At 44.0% G+C, this 15588-nt stretch overlaps 1 protein-coding gene across 3 annotated transcripts in view; it reads right to left on the bottom strand.

The window, feature by feature from the left end:
• The window catches only part of PDZK1 (PDZ domain containing 1), a 39849-nt gene extending 29339 nt beyond the window's left edge, over positions 1-10510 (bottom strand). Inside the window, exon 1 of one of the 3 annotated variants that reach the window (XM_072769435.1) lies at positions 10436-10510. The gene's annotated coding sequence lies outside the window, so the exon portion shown is untranslated. Of the gene's footprint in view, positions 1-9850; positions 10295-10435 lie in introns of those variants that run through there. The other 2 variants (XM_072769434.1, XM_072769433.1) reach the window with 2 other exon arrangements.
• Between the last annotated feature and the right edge of the window lie 5078 nt (positions 10511-15588).

The raw sequence follows: 15588 nt of genomic DNA, 5'->3' as shown, positions 1-15588 counted from the left end.
TTTATTCTAGGAATTACATCTGTGGGGCCACTCCCCATCCCCTAAATCTAACCACCTTAAAAGCAGAGGCCATGCCTCCTCCCCCATCACCCTGTGGGTAGAGTTTCAAGTTCCATTCATATCTCAGGCTCTACTGGTCATCCTGTGAGCTCCTAAGGAAAAGTAGCACTTGCCAGCTCTACCTCATGGTTTCTTGTTCCCTGCCAACCTCTTCCTCCCCTTAGCTTCTTCAGTTAACATACTGGACTGGGTAAAGTCTATCTAGGATCATGAACAAAGGTCCTTCAACTTTCTCTTGAACATCAAGACCTATGACTCCAAACCTGATTTCATTTGTCCATGCCACCTTGGATTGGCTCACATTCAAATGCAAAACACTCATAAGTGGTTGATGGAATAAAGTTGAAAACTACTCTATTCTCAAGGGACTTTATAGTTGAATAGAGGTGAAGGAAAAGTTTTAGTACAAAAATAGCTACCAGTATGAACAGAGGATAAATATCATAAGACTTCCAACATGGAACAAATTCAAAAAAGCTTCACAGATTAGGGAGGACTTGATGCAGACCTTGACAACAGATAGGTAGGATTTCAGTATGTATGCAAATAGGAAGAAACATTCTAAACAGAGAATGTGAACATCAGGTATGGAAGTGGGAACGCTTTTGTGTATGATCAAAGAAGAGTTAAAAACTCAACATGAAAAAAAAAAAAAAACTCAACATGACTGAAAGCCAACTTTCTGTCATGGTGACACATTAGCCTGTAAAGGCCTTGAATGCCAGCCCAAGGATCTGGCCTTCGTTTGGTGGTCAGCAAACTCCACTCAAGGCTTATGAGCAGAGGAATGACAGGACCAGAGATGGGATCCAAGAATAGCAGGTGGGATGAACTGGAGCAAAGGTACACTGTGGGAAGTCCAGGTAAGAGACTGTTTTTTTTTTTTTTTTTTTTAAGATTTTATTTATTTATTCATGAGAGAGAGAGAGAGAGAGAAACAGGTTCCATGCAGGGAGCCTGATGTGGGACTCGATCCCTGGACTCCAGGATCACACCCTGGGTTGAAGACGGCTAAACTGCTGAGCCACCTGGGCTGCCCAAGAGACTGTTGTAATAACCCTCCTCACATGCAGCAAGGCCTGGACCAGGATGGCAGCTGTGAGAGTAGAGTGGAGGTGACAGTGGCGGAAGAACTACAGTGAGGGTGGATTGTATCAACTCTTCAATCCCGTTCCCTCAGATTTCTCCATGACAGGTGGCCACAGACGGGACAGTTTTCATAACACAAATGTCCAAAACACTTAGGTGACCAGTGAGCAGGACATACAACAGATTTGCGGCCCCCGGCAGTGTCAGGGGTCCCTGGTCCTCTCCCTAACATAGGCTTCCCTTACTCACATGCTGCTTGCTTGTGGCCTCTCCTTCATCAGGAAGGGGCCTCTGCTGCACTCGGTGGCACATGCACAGTAAAGTCTGCTGAGGCCACAGCTCTATTTGAACAGAGTTCTGAGTTTCTGTTCAAAATTATTTCTGTGTTTCTGGCTCTTCTCCGTTCTGAGCTACAAGGATACTACAGCCCTGGAGCCATCTTCTCATTCTGTCACTGCTCCATAAAGGTCATTTGTTACTTAGATTTGCTGCCTTACCTCAGTGTTTCCTGCTGATCCACTCTGACATCTTTCCTATTTTCAACCCTAGACTCCCCTTCTGTATGGACTGAACCAGGTCCCTCTCAAAATTCTTAATGTTGAAATCTTAACCCTTGAGGTGACTATATTTGGAGATTGGGCTTTAACAAAGAGATAATGAAGGGTAGGTAAGGTCACAGGTTGGGGAAATAATCTAGTAATCCTTATAAAATGACAAGACACCAGGAGTACATGCACCCAGGAAAGGCCATGTGGGCGCATGGCAAGAAGGTGGCCATCTGCAAGCCAAGGAGAGAGGCCTCAGTCTTCTGCCTGCCAACAGAAGAAATCCTGCCAACATCTTAATCCTGGACTTCCAGCCTCTAGAACTGTAAAGAAATAAATTTCTGCTGCTTATGCACACACACGTTCCACCATCCAATCTATGGTATTCTTGTTATAGCTGCACAGAGACTAATGCGTCTTCTACTTGGGCTGGGTGTTGCACAGGGAAGGGGTCAGAAAACCAAGCTCACTAACGGAAAAGTGACACCATTAAAACATGGTGTCACCATGACAAATGCAACAGCCACATTTGAGATGGGCTTAAATCAGAGGACTTGCAGAACATCCTGCAGGTAGATAGGAGTGTGGCTGGAGCTCAGGGACAATGGATTGGGTGTGCACCACAGAGTTAGGTGAAACCCACCCCCCAAGTAGGAACATGGAAAGATGGGGGCCCAGGATAAGGCCTGGAGTAACCCTATATCCAGGCAACCAGAAGAGGAAGCAGAGAAGGAATAATCAGAAGGCCAAGGTTTTATGGCATAGTCAAACTAAAAGAAGAATTTCAAGATTGAGTGATTAGCAAGGCAAAATGACGTCATTACAAAGTAAAGAGAATGAAAACTGAATATGTCACTAAGTTTAGAACATGGAAGTCCAGGACGGAGAAGGCTCGAGAAGCTAGTAATAGAGGCAATGAATCTAGACACATCTCAAAACAGATGACAGAGAGAATCGGGATAGCAGCTTGAGGGGAAAGCAGGGCTGATGGTTTTATTCTCACGGTGAAGAAAATGAGCAGTATGTTGATGTATCAGGGAGGATACGAGGAGCATAGGAAATGGGTTCCACCCCGATGGGATGGAATATTTCCACTGGGGCAGAAGTTTTTTAAAAAATGAGATAAAGAGGAAAATAAAGTCACTTACCTCAGCTTCAATTCTTCCCGCAGAGTAACTGACACAAACCAGGAACTCTGAGGATATGGACCCAAATGTCCAATGGGCTCAAACTGACAAATCGCTGAGGGTGCCCAAGAGAGGCCTGTGGATTTGCTGCTATTAGCACCAAAAGACAGCTGCTGGGAGGTAATAGGAACCCGGAATGCCGGATCTCCCAATTTCTCAAGAGAATCTGGAAATCCAGCTTTATGCAAAATGTCACCACTGTAAAAAGCTGACAGCTATTTCAATTTTTTTTCTATTTCAAATCTTTAAGAAACTCCATGTAAACTCAACAGAATTGAGACCCTGAGCTGGCAGTTTATAACCACTGGCCAAAAGGATTTCCAATAGCCACAGCATTGTTTCACTACAATGAGTCAACAAATCGAATCCATTTTTCTAAGAAACAGCCTAGGGTGATTTTTTTTCCCCCATTAGATATATAGGTAGATCTCATTAATTGATAACAGACCAATCAGAATGGCTTCTCAGGGCTTTTCTCACCACAGTGTCCGCCAAGAATAGAAGGAGAAAGTAGTAACTTTTATCCTAATTTCGGGTTTGACATGTTTAAAAAACAGAAGGCTCAGAGATGAGGATTTCTATACATACGATGAGCACAGAGCTGGAATGTTAGACCAACATGAGTTGGCAGGTATGAGAAGACAGAAGGTAGGGCTGGAGAGATAAAGTGTGTTAGGGACTGGTTCAGCAGGATGAATGGGGAGAAGGAAGAAGAGACTGAATGAGTAGTTTCAAAAATTAGGGGGGTCACCTTAAAAGTCATCTTAAAAGACCTGTAGAACAGAGTAATTTCTAGTCATGAAAAATCTAAAAGAAATGTCTAGGTGTGTAGCTGCTGTGAAGGGAATCAGTATTTTTATTCCATTGTCCCACAATCATTTGAGTCTGGGTAAAGGACATCACTAAGAACAAGCGTTTTAGAGATAACCCAGTTTGTAATTCCAGCATCACCACTGACTAGCTGTGAGAGCATGGGTGACTTCCTTAACCTTGAGCTGAAGACAGAAGTACACCTGGAATAGGAAATGCACACAGTGAAGGTTACTTAAGATTGACTATGTAAAGCATCTAAGCACAGTATCTGGGGCAGAGAAGTCAATACATGCGCATCGTCTTCCTGTCCTCTGGTGGGAGCCCCGATGCCATGGGAACCCCTCTTTCTGTGAGAACACTTGAGCAGTGTTTCCAGTTTTCTCTCTGAAGCAGACTGGAAGGGATGGGCTGGGGATCCCCAGGCACCTTGATCATCAGGCCAGCGATTCTCTACCTGCTGCTTGCAGTCCACCCTTATAAAGTTAGCATTAGCTGTCAGAAAAGTCAGGGCTGCAGATCTTGTTCCTCATGAAACAAAACTCATATAATGAATTCAGATTTCTCTGAACCCAGAAGTATCATGTAAGCCTGAAAGCCAGGGAATTGCAAAAATAGAACCAAATACCATATATCAAGGAAGTATAAGTTTCTTGGGAGCTTTTATAAAACTTCAAGACTAAGTGGGTCAGGAGGTGCCACCCCTGGAAGCAGCTGAGCTCTAACTGGTGTGTGTACCAGGTAACCAGCACAGGGACCAACGAACAGAAAGGTAGAGCAGATAGAATGAGGAAAGCGTGACCTTACATACGGAGAGCTGCTCCGGGGATGGACCATGGTAGCCAAGGAATAAGTAGCGAACAGGCTCATTTGCCAGGCAGCATCATTGAATTTCCAAAAGATTAAAGAAAGGGTATGGAAAAAATGCATTCTGTTTGGAGGCAGAAAAACAGAAGGGTGCTGTCAGTGACAGACAACCAGGTACAATGACTTCATCAGGAAAGGGGTCCCAGGGACTGTCTTCCATCTAGGATGCAGCAGGATTATTCTACAAACATGGTACCCAACTGCTAGTCACGAACACTATGGATCCAGCACCATCTTATCTAATAGTTGGGAACCAATGGTGCAGTTAAGTACCAGACCACAAAGAAAACGGTCTCTCCTCAAAAGGCTCTTATGTAACCAACACTCAAGCCATGAAAAACTACACAGCAAAAACTTAGCAAGACAGCAGGTAAATAATGTTTAACCCTAGTCATCGTGACTGTGGATGGATATTTGACTGTATAACTAGGATGTACCATAGAGGAAATTATTTCCGTTTCATCAAGTCATGAGAGGAAGATAGGGTGGGAGCCCAGGGTAACATTCAACCTGGATGGTATTCACTTTGCACTGAATTCCTTGCTGGTCTATAAAACCCTTGGAACTTCAGCAAGGAGAAGGCAACATTCCCAGGAAGTTTGGCTGGGCAAATCGCACATTGTGCCCTCACAGAGAATGCTGTTCCTTCACTACTGGTGTGCATCTGTGTAATTAGACAAGCAAAACACTAGATTTCTGTCAGAAAAACACAGTTGGTATAGACTATGAGAGATTAAGTCAGCACCTGTGAATGGGCCAAGAATCCCTGCTAGCCGTCGGCCGTGACCAAGGGCCTCCTTGTGCCCTCCTCTTGCCCTGAGCCGGCATGTCCACCTTCTTTCAGGGCCAGCCTCAGAGCCTCAGACATGCAGTTGCTTCAGACAGCATAAGAGGAAACCCATTGTGTCGCAGCTGGTATTGACTGATGTCTCCAGCAAGGAAGAGATAAAGGCCATTCAATTTCATCTTTCTTCAAAAACATTTCACCTAGAGCAGATCCTATGTCTTTGCTGCAGATAATACATTTAAGGCCACCTGGATCCCTTCTTGGAGAAGCAAGACCTATGGAAACTCAAACACTCAAGTGTATTCATTTTAAAGAATTAGTGTCAAAAACAGAAGGATAAGTGGGGCCCTAAAATATGTATTTGCTAACTTTACTTTCCCATTGTCACAATTACCATTTGGTCTTAGCCAGCAAGAGATTTCACATGTGGGAAATTAATGAAGTGCATTCCATTGAGCATTATGTGGAAAAGAATGATCCCAGGCCCAGTGAGTAATTCTTATTTCTCGTTTATGATAAGGAATGAATCTGCTTATCTCAAAGTTCATTTGGCCTGCCAGCGCTAAATACTACCCCCCAACCCCCAGGCATCATGAATGATACTTTGTTCTATATGGCAGGACTCTGGGCTGGAGGTCAAGGTCTTTCACACTTGACTTGCTTACCTAAGAGTTCTGCAAGCTGGGAGAGAGACAGAGTCAATATTTTGTAGGAACAAAGATGCCCTTAGAGAGGATACCCTTTTGCTGCTGGTAAAGCTGAAAAAAACCTGAAAATAGCCAAACCGTCCTGAGATTTGGCTGGAACAGAGCTATCCCCTCAAACTGGCATCTTGTTCTACAAGACCTCTTGACCTTGCTTTTCTACACATTCATTGTTTACGTATGTTAGGGAGTTCTCCCGCCTCCAGGCTCTCCCACTCACTGCCTTGAGATCTTGCCGTCATCATGTCAGGTTCTAAAACAATCATTCAAGGGGCACCTGGGTGGCTCAGTCAAGTGTCTGACTCTTGATCTGGGCTCATTATCTCAGGGTTGTGACATCCAGCCCCATGTTGGGCTCTGTGCTGATCATGGAGCCTGCTTAAGATTCTCTCTCCTCCTCCTCCTCCTCTGCTCTCTCTCTCAAAATAAATAAAATAAAATATAAAATAAAATAAAATAATAAAATAAAAATAATAATAAATAAAAACAAAACAATCATTCAAAAAGCAGAATCCAGACTCCCTGCTCAGGCTATGAGCCTCAGCATAATCCAGCCCTACCTCATTACCCTAGGCTCCTCAGCAGACACCCAAATGGCCTATTCATAGTCACCCACACCCAGCCTACCCTTGGCTCATGCCACCTGCTCTGCCTGGAGTACCTTCCTCGCTCTGATTACTTATTCATAGTAGATCCTAAGTAAACATTCTTTCCAAGTGATGAATTAAAAACCTACCCATTTTCAAGGCTCAGTCCAAATGTTAAGTTAAACACAAATCCTTTCCTGACCACCACAGTCTGAAGGCATCACTCCATTGTCTGAATTTCAAGTATCATTTCTATAATCAACAAGTTATATTTTGTTCCTACCATGGGGCAGACAGATACCAAGGCCCTAACCAGACAAGACACTGTCTTGCCCTCACAGAGCCCAGGAGTGCAGTGGGGAAAGTTATAAACATAATTACCCAACAGTGGCATGAGTGCTGGAATATTTAAAAGAAAATGTCTTACTATTGTTATACATATTTACTGAGCTCCTACCAAGTGCCAATCACCAGCCTAAGGTGCCTTTCATGAGCTTACATTTAATCCTAATGGTCCATTCCACAAGTTAAAAAAAAAATTCTGCAAAGTTCAGTTGATTTCCCATAGCTATCTGGATAAGCCCCAGAGCCTAGATTCAAACCCACTTGAGTCTGGGTTCCTTCCACCATCTCCCCAGCCTCCCAACCATGAGGTATATGCTGTGTTAGGAGACACAAGTAGTTAGACTGGAAGGACCGAAGACACCCTAGGTAAAAGGAACAGCACAGGTGTGTTCAGAAATGGTGAGTGGTTCAGAAAGCCAGAGAATAGGTATACGTGGAAAGGAAGAAGCAGGTCAGGTTAGACTGGGAAGCACCGTAGGCTCATTCCTACAGATTATGGAAGAGCTTCAGTGTTTGTGTCACGTGAGGCTTAGAGCCTCAGAAGCTGGAGGCCATCTCAGACCAAGAGCAAACTGCATAGCTGCCATCAAGTCACCTAGCGGATATCCTTCCTATTTATCACAACTCCTTGCCACTGCCTGGGCTCCTTCCTTCCTGGGGTCATGCTTATTGCAAAGTTGTCTGAAGATCATCAGAACACTAGCACCTATGGTGTGCAAGGCCCTACGTGCCTTCTCCCATCTAGTCCTCCCAACACTACAATGAGGTACTATTGTGCCCATCTGATGGGGGAGGACAAAGAGTCTCAGAGAAGAAGAATGTGTCTGCTTGCAGTGCAGGCTTCCAGTGCCGATGCCTATGCTCTTCATCACTTAGCCACGACCACCAAGTAACAGGATTAAGAAAATTTGGGCAGTTCCTCACGAAACACAAAGGACAGATGTTGCTGAGATCTTGAGGAAACATGCCTAGTTGAACTACTCTTATCAAACTCCTATGCAACAAATATGAAAATCATTTAACCAAGATGTGACCAGAGACGCACATCTCCCACATGATCAAACCCAGGATCTTAGATGATCTGAGAGTATCAGAGTTCTTAAGCATCCTCTCCTTAAGAGCAGTTTATCAAAACACCATGATTCTATCCTTTCAGCTCATTCCCTGCCACACTAACTTCAATTTAACCAAATATCTAAACATCTACTCTATGCCAGGTAACATCCTAAGAATGAGGATTGCAGCAGGTAACACAAAGGACAAGATCCCTGCTCTCCTGAAACTTGACATCAGGCAAGGGTGACAAGTAGAAAGTAAACGAGAGGACTTCTGGTGACAAAGGCTATGAAAGATGGAGATGCGGTGGTGGGACAAAGGGAGAGGCTGGCTTGGAGAGCCCTTCCTGGGGAGGTAACATTTGGATTCATACTCAAATGACAAGAAGGAGTCAGCCTTCCAAGCTGCAGGATTATGAGGTCCTCATACTTAAAGTTCCAGTGGGCTGGAGAGGATGTTAGCAGTGATCTAGTCCCAACTCCTGATTTACAGAGGAGTAAAGAGAGGCTCATTGAGATGCAAACACCAGGACAAGGTGCCCCAACTGACTGCAAGCCTATTTCTTCCCACAGATCCTTTGGACACACACAGGAGATGTACATGCCTTACATTTGTGCCTCTAATCCCCTCATCCTGTTTATAATTTTATTTTCAGCACAGCCCTGGGGAAAGAGAGGCCCTCACTGATAGATGGTGAAATTGAAGCTCCAGTTGGCTGACTTGTCTAATGGTCTGTCACTAACAACCAAACCACAGCCTAAGCTCTTTGCATTCCAGTCCTGTGTCCTTTCCCCTGGAGGAGAGGGAACTGTCTGGCCAGAACACAAGACATCATTACTAGCAGCTTCATAGTTTATGGTGCAAAGAACATGCAAAAAAGCCAAAGATAAGAACAATTTACTTAGTCATAACACACAAACTCAAAGTCCCTGAGTTATTTGCCGCAGGAGAAAACATGTGACTACAGGTGACTAGACAACCAGCTCCTGTGACTTCTGGATACGGAACCGAGAGCAAGCACGTCGGTGCAACATTGCAGAGACAGCTGAGGAGGAAGGAACCAGCCCAGACCAGAAAAGTCTTTGGCTGGTGAGCCCTTAGACGAATTTCATATTTAAGTCCCTTGGACTCTTCTGCTTAGGAAGTGGCCAGGGGTTCTCTAACCAGGCTGCACACCAGAATCATCTGGAATGTTAAAGAAACAAAAATTTTCAGACCCACACAAGATCCAAAGAATTATAAACTCCAAACGGTAGAGCCTGGGGAAGTTGCTTTAAAACTCAGCCTAGAAACCCACTGTCTTTTCTTCATTTCTTAGTGCTATAACGTGATGAAAGGAGGAGGTGTCTGTTTTTATTATCCAGTGGGAAAATTAAGTTAGGTTTTATTCTTTAAGGGCTGCTTCCAGAAGAAAATCTCTAAAACACAAAGCCCTTGCCTACTGGGGAGCTCCGAGGAGTATATCCCTGGTGACCTGGGAGGTCTTTTGTCACACTCCCTTTTGGCTGCACATCAAACTCCCAGGCAACCCTTGGAAAGCTTTTTCTGGTAAATCAGTTTACCAATTCCTTTGTGAAGCAGACCCTAACCTGCAAGGGTCAGACATCACAAGCAGAGAGAACCTCAGAGTGTGGCCCATACCTACCCCACCGACCACCACCACCATCATAAAAGGGCCACTGGCTTCCCCATAAGCCTCCCTTCTGCCCTGGACAGCCAGCTACTGCTTGGAAAAGGAGAAAGGAAAAGAAAGAAGGTGGTTCAGGCCCAAGCAGCTGGCGCCCTAAGTCAGAGGGACAGAGTCAGTTCTTACCTGGAACTGGGAAGAAGAAGAGCCAGTCCGTTCTGGAAGTTCTCTCTCTGCTAGTGAGCTCCAGTCTTGGAACTCACTGGACTTTGAACAAAGATTGATTTAAAAGCTGATGTATTTAACAGCGACCTGTGGTCTGAGTTCAAGTGACCTCTGTCCTGCTTCCTGCCAGCTGGTGGGCCCTGAGCAGAGCAAAGCTGAGACATCTGCAGCAAGCCCAGTGCTGGGCCCGCCTGCTTCACCCCATGGGGACGCTGTTGCTCACCTGCCCCTCCCAAAGAAGAGAAAGGAGAGGAGGGAAGGGGCAGCTGAGGAGGAGGAGGCGCCTCTGCCTTCTTTGCTTTTCTCCCTTGGCAGATGCGTCAGTCACACCAACCAACACTCAATGCATTAAGAAGCTCCACTGTGCCCTGTTCCAGGGTCAGGGCTTGGGGTACCACCTGAGCATCCTCACCCACTCAGGCCTCCATGGGGAGCAGGAACCTCTGTGACCCCTACCTAGTAGAAGGCCTGTGTGCCAACAAACCATAGTAAATGGAGCAAAACCCCTCAGGCTCCCTTCTTCCTCCCCTGGGAGTTTTTACCTACATGCAAAACCCTGGTCTTATTTCCCAGACCTCTCCTCTTCTTACATGTTCTCTCTTCACTCCCTTCTGTTACCTGAGGGTACTGTGTTCTATTCTCTAACCTAGTAACAATTGTCTTCCACTGCCACCCACTCAGAGCCTCTCAGGCAAGCCCAGCAGGGGAAGGTGGAAGGCATTTCCACAAGCTCCTCAGCATGGCTGCCTGGGCAGTGGGGAGGGGCCCCGTGTTCGGCCCCTTGCCCCAGCTGCCCTGGAGCAGCAGCCGATCCCATCAGCAACACCCACACAGGCAGACCGAGAGCCAGGCTTCTGACTGACCTGGGTTCTCAGCCCACACTGGAAATCAGGGCAAGAAATTGCTCTAGGCAGTAAGGCAAAGCAAACCCCAAACTGAGGACAGGGTGATCTCATCCTCCTCCACCTATGCTGGGCTACTGGTCTTGGCTGGGCCTTAGCTTTTCCCAAGAAAGGCCTGGCCCAAGCCAGAGGGTAAATGGTCAAAAATGATAAACATCTGAGCAGCCAACTCAAATCAGATTATGTCCACCTGGATTGCCATGCCCCCTGGGCCTCCTGTGTCTCTCCCTAAGTGGCGAAGAAGAATGGAAAAATCTTGATTTAAGATTAGGATACCTGTGTTCAAATGTGACTCTGCCATTTCCCAGGTGTTTGATCTAGAGTAATTCATTTCTAACTCTGAGTCTCACTTACCTTCGTCATCTGTAAATAATTGTTATTATATTGTTTTTAGAGATTTTTAAAATATTGAGTCAAAAGGTCTCTCACTTCTGCCCATAAATCCTAAAAGTTCCCTCTGGAGCCACTCTGAGTCTATTCTACACAGCAGCTCTTCAGATATTTGAAGGCTGTTATATCCCCCATAAGCCTTCTTTTCTCTGGGATTCAATGAATGTCCCTTATTCCCTAAGGTGATCTGCCTAGGCCATGACTTCAGGTCTTCCCCCCCCACCCCGGCTCCCAGACTCTAAAGGGGGAAACTTTAAGGTGAGAGAATTGTTCTATATCTTGAGTGTGGGAGTGGCTATGCAACTGTCTAAAATTATCAAACTTCATCAATCTATACACGTAAAACAGGTGAATCACATGGCATGTAAAAAATACTTTAATTGCTAAGAAGCCTAAATCAGTAATATTTATTCTTGACACTTCTAAAATTTAAAAACTTTGGAGTGACAAAAAGAAAATAAAATAAAGACAGCCCTCACAGCAGAGCATATTCTCATCAGGAGACTTCTCAGACTTCCCCTTCATCCCAGCACAGATGGAGAAATAGCCACAAGGTTTGAACCTATGAATGGAAAAGACCTTGAAATGCAGAGAAAGTAGGGTGCCTCGGTGGCTCAGTCGTTTGAACATCAGACTCTTGACCTTGGCTCAGGTCCTGATCTCAGGGTCTTGGGATCAAGTCCTACATTGGGCTCCACTCTCAGAGGGGAGTCTGCTTGAATTCTCTTTCTCTCCTTCTCCCTCTGCCCCTCCCACTGCTCACACACACTCTCTAAATAAATAAATAAATAAAACTTAAAAAAAAAATAAATAAATGCTGGGACGCCTGGGTGGCTCAGCTGTTGAGCACCTGCCTTCAACTCAGGATGTGATCCTGTGGTCCCCGGATGGAGTCCCACATCGGGCTCCCTGCATGGAGGCTGCTTCTCCCTCTGCCTATGTCTCTGCCTCTCTATCTCTCATGAATAAACAAATAAAATCTTAAAAAAATAATAAACTCAGAGAAAGTTTTGGTTCAAAATCAAAGAGAAGGGCAGCCCCGGTGGCTCAGTGGTTTAGCGCTGCCTTCAGCCCAGGGCGTGATCCTGCAGACCTGGGATCGAGTCCCACGTCAGGCTCCCTGTGTGGAGCCTGCTTCTCCCTCTGCCTGTGTCTCTGCCCCTCTCTTTCTCTCTCTCTTTCTCTGTGTCTTCCATGAATGAATAAATGTGGATTATTTGCATGATCTAGAAACACTAAAGCAAGTTACATAAAATGACCCTGTTGTTAGTGCCTTTCTTCATTATTCTAGGGGTATGGAGAGGTGCTACCTCACAAAAACAAAAGCAAACCCTCCACTAGGGCTGCCAAGGATTCCTAGAGAAAAAGTATAAAACTATCAAAATTATTAATGGTAGAGTTAGGATTCAATACAGCATTTGTTTGATTTCATGCTCATAAGCCCATGCCCATAACTCTTACCTACATGCCCAGCGTTTTTATCACTGCATCCCAAGTGCCTGGAATAGAAGCCTAAATTATAGCAAGCTTTCAAAAAATGAAATTGAGAAAGGAGTGAAAAGATGCATTTCATTTTGCCAGCTTGGTTTTTATCTGGCCCTTTCACTAGGAATGTAGATTTTTGAGGGTCTAATCTCCTATCCCAAAGTGATTCTGTGAGAACAAATTGCTTGCTTACTGTTTTTTCAGTTTCCTCTTCACCTCTAGACCTTAGAGATTTCTTTCCTTTCTTCTAAGTTTAACTCTCTGTTGAAAAAAATACTTGATATATTTAACCAGCATTTCTATGGACTTTGTAGAAAGAGGATTTTCAGGTTATCTAGTCTGCCATGTTTCCAGAAATAGTTCTATCACTTAGCAGTTACTTTTCTTCTCAAAGCTCCAGCTTTTTGTTTTATAAAATATAGATAATATTAACAATCTCATAGGATTTTTAGGAGACTTAAGTGAGAAGACTTTTGTAGATCACCCAGAACCTAGTAAATGCATAAATAAATACATAAATAAATAAATAAATAAATAAATAAATAAAGCAAGCAAGCAAGCATATAATAACATTATTACTATTGTTTTTACAAGTCATGCTCTCTTGATTTATGGGCACATATTGTACAGACAAGCTCATGCAAATAAACAGGCTAGGAGTACACCTTGGGCAAGTCAGGAGTTCAGGATGTTTGGGGGCATTATGGATGACATTCTTGCAGACCCATGATGCATCATTCTGTGCAACTGATCAGAAACAGAAAACTGCAAAGACTTCCCAGTGCTTCCCAATACTTTCCCACCATGTCACACAGAGAAATTAATAGTTGTGTAGTTCCCTAGGGTAAACAGATGAGGCTTCTCAAGACTGGAGTGACCCACCTAGGACCAGCTGCCCCAAGCTCTCCCAGACTCCTCAAAGGTTAAAGGGATTGATATTTTGTCACACTCATAGGAAACGATAAAACATTATTGAGAGCAACTAAAGAAAATTTAAGGAAATGAAGATTATACCATACTCATGGACTAAAACTTCAGCACTATAAAGATGTTCATTCTTTCCAAACTGACTTACAGATTAAGGTATTTCCCCATCAAACTTCTTGCAGAGCACATGTGTTTATTTATTTGGTTGGGGTTTTTTGGTGGAGGTTGACATGCTAGTTCTGATAAATAAGACTAAGGAAGCCCTCCTGGGTAACAAGACAGTGGAGAGACGGTAATTATTACAATATGCTTGGGCACCAGATGGACAAATGGGCTAATTGAATAAACTAGAAACCCCCCAAACAGACCAGTACAAATAAAAACAGTTAATTTATGACAAAGAACACAGGGAAAGGTTGGTCTTTTTCAATAAATTGTTCTGGTGTATTCCTTTTGGTTTTGGTTTATTTCATTCACTGTAATTGTGAGATACATACCTATTGCTCTGTGTAGCTAGAGTTCTTTTTTTTTTTTAAGATTTTATTTATTTATTCATGAGAGACACAGAGAGAGAGAGAGAGAGAGAGAGGCAGAGACACAGGGAGAGGGAGAAGCAGGCTCCATGCAGGAAGCTTGATGTGGGACTCGATCCCAGGACCCCAGGATGATACCCTGGGCCAAAGTCAGGCGCCAAACCACTAAGCCACCCAGGTATCCCCATGTTCATTTGTTTTCATTCTAGGATTCCAGTTATGCAAGGCCCAAATGTCAGGCAGAACTTTGGGTGATGTCTCTAAGGTGTTAGAGACCTAAGGATAAATAGAAACACTATTCTGATTTTTTAAAAGATTTTATTTATTTATTCATGAGAATACACAGAAAGGAGAGAGAGAGAGAGAGGCAGAGACACAGGCAGAGGGAGCAGCAGGCTCCACGCAGGGAGCCCGACATGGGACTCGATCCCGGATCTCCAGGATCACGCCCTAGGCTGAAAGCAGCGCTAAACTGCTGAGCCACCAGAGCTGCCCTCTATTCTGACTTTTGAGATGCTGGCAACATTCTAGCTCTTGAGCTAAGCAGTCGTGAATAGGTGTTTATGAATGATTAAATATTGAGCTATGTATTTTAGTTTTATGCATTTTCTCTATATATTTCACAATTTATAAGGTTAAGAAAAAAGAAATTTTAAAAAATATGTGTAAGACATACTGGGGTAAACAGAAAAAGCTCTTCAGGGCTGAAGGTGACCTACCCTGAGGGTTTCAGCTGCCCTGAATCCTGCCTGGCCTGTCCAAAATTGGAAGGGATCAATTTCTTGGCATTACCTCTACACCTTGGCCAGGAATCTGATCTCTCCAACTCAGGCTTTTTGTTTTTTATTTTTTGTTTTGTTGTTGTTGTTGTTTTCACTGCAGTAAAATACATATAACATAAACTTACCACTTTAACCATTTTTGAGTGTATTAAGTACATTCCTATTGTCATGCCACGATCACTACTATTCATCTCCAGCACTTGCTCATCTTCCCAAGCTAACACTCCATGCCCATTAAACAATAAATGCCCATTTTCATCTGCCCCTAGGTCCTGGAAACCACCACTCTAACTCTGTCTTTATGAATTTGGTTATTCTAGGTATCTCACATAAGTGAAATCATACAGCATCTGTTTTATTGTGACTGGGTTATTTCACCCAGCAAGCGTCTTCAAGGTTCATCCATATTGTAGCATGTGTCAGAATCTCCTTCCTCTTGAAGGCTGAGTAACATTCCATTGTATGTACACACCACATTTCATTTATCCATTCATCTGGCGATGAATTTGTTACTTCCACCTTTTGGCTATTGTGAACATCGGTGCTATGAACACAGGTCCCCACTTTCAGTTCGTTGGGGTATTTACCCAGAAGTGGAGTTCTCAGATCATATGGTGATTTTACGTGTTTCTTTGGCACTATCCATACTCTTTTCGCACTGTTGTACATTCCTGCCAGCA

The sequence above is a fragment of the Canis lupus genome, chromosome 12, assembly GCF_048164855.1.
Source record: "Canis lupus baileyi chromosome 12, mCanLup2.hap1, whole genome shotgun sequence".
Lineage (NCBI taxonomy): Eukaryota > Metazoa > Chordata > Mammalia > Carnivora > Canidae > Canis > Canis lupus.
Note: the sequence above shows the minus strand (reverse complement) of the source record. Positions and strands in the feature narration are given on the sequence as shown.